Raw genomic sequence first — 1,837 nt, forward strand, 5'->3', positions numbered from 1 at the left:
GAGAGAGAGAGAGAGAGAGAGAGAGAGAGAGAGAGAGAGAGAGAGAGAGAGAGAGAGAGAGTTTGCATGTTCTTACAGAGCATGCATGAATTTTCTCCGGGTACTCAGGTTTCCAAAAACATGGCTGTCAGGTTAATTGGCTTCTCTTAATACTCTTTAGGTGGGAGTATGTGCGTGAATGGTTGTTTGTCCTGTTGGTCTCTGTGTTGCCCTGCGATGTACTGGCAACCTTTCCAGGGTGTACCCCGCCCCTCGCCCAAAGACAGCTGCTGATAGGTACAGTACCAGCACCCCTTGCAACCCCAATTGGGATAAACATGACAGAAAATGGATGGATTTTAATATATACATGTATATTTTTTAGATGTGCAAGGGAAATATTTAATCTTTAATGAGTAGTAAATCATCATCCCATGTTTCGTCCGTTTGGTGACATATCCACCCTAGGGCGCAAAAATCTTTGCCCATAGAGGCTGCATTCGAATTTATGGGAAGCGTCCTCCAAAGGCCGGATTCTGAGGCTGATTACGTCATGGCGTAGCGCCGAGGTCTGGTCGGATTCCAAGACTCCTCGTTATGCAGCCTACAAATGCGTCCGATTTGAAGGATGATTAATTTGCGAGACCAAGCAAGCCAACTGCTCTGTGATAAGAGGAAAAAGGCATTTGGTGCTGAACAGTGGTGAATACTGGAAGTTCAGTTTAATATAATACAAGTATGTGAAAAGTTCCGTCTGAAATTAATGAAAATAGTAGTTTTAATGGTTATTGAGCCAGATATGTGGTGGGTATTGTTTTATTTATCTAAATGTTTTTATACTGTGTAAATGGGTTTGGCTGTAATTTAAGGACAGATTCTAATATATCTGCAGTGTGGGGACTATAAATCTGATATGATTTTTATTTTTTAATTCTGCACAATTTGCTTAACAGTAATTTTTGTTGTTGAATATAAGAGATTTTGCAGATATATTTTTTATACATACATTGTTTAGATTTATCTATATCTTTCTACCCCTTTTATAGAATATAACAGAATAGAAAATACCTTTAATATCCCACAATGGGGAAATTCTGGCATTTACAGAAGCAAAAAGATTATAGAAAAAAATGGTCACACAAATGTGGACCTTTGAAAAATGTATAAGAATAAGATAATAGTGAAGAGTTAAAAGATAAACAGTGAAATACTTTACTGTAAAGTGTTTTAACAACATAAAAATTGTTCAGCTGGAGAATAAATAACCAATATACAGCTATGGACATTTTTACAGTAATGGATATGTGTAAAACAACAGCAGCATGTTATTTAATTGATTAAGGTTTATATCACTACATCGGCTTTTATTTGTTGATGTTTCCAGTGGTTGTCACATTTATTCCTTTCTTTATTCTCATGAGTGTAGCCTTTGTTCACTTTACAATAAAAAAAAGAGAAAAAATTTAAAAGAAACAATTTTGAAAAATTCAGTATTCATCCTTTTCCTGGTTTATGTGTCAGCTGTAATGTTTTCTAAAGAGCGTATTGTGGGAAAGCTACGGAAGGCTAGACCTGTTTGAATTCACAGCCAAAACTCCTCCGGTCTCCTTATTTTCACAAACTTCGAAGGACCCATACCAGGTGGACCATGTTGTTCATGCGCAGTAACTCCTCTGCAATACAAAGGTACAGGAGAGCTCAGGGCGCAGTTATGCCTTCGCAAGAAGGCTTGGCTAACTGCAATTAGGCTAACACTTTATTCTGCTTTTCTGCCTCCTTTTTATAATGTCATAATTAGAGGTGAGTATTGGCATGAGTGTTGCGATTCGATACATGTCGCGATACTTGGGTCACGATA

Source organism: Cyprinodon variegatus, unplaced genomic scaffold, assembly GCF_000732505.1.
Source record: "Cyprinodon variegatus isolate N-32 unplaced genomic scaffold, C_variegatus-1.0 Scaffold1275, whole genome shotgun sequence".
In the NCBI taxonomy this organism is placed as follows: Eukaryota; Metazoa; Chordata; class Actinopteri; order Cyprinodontiformes; family Cyprinodontidae; genus Cyprinodon; species Cyprinodon variegatus.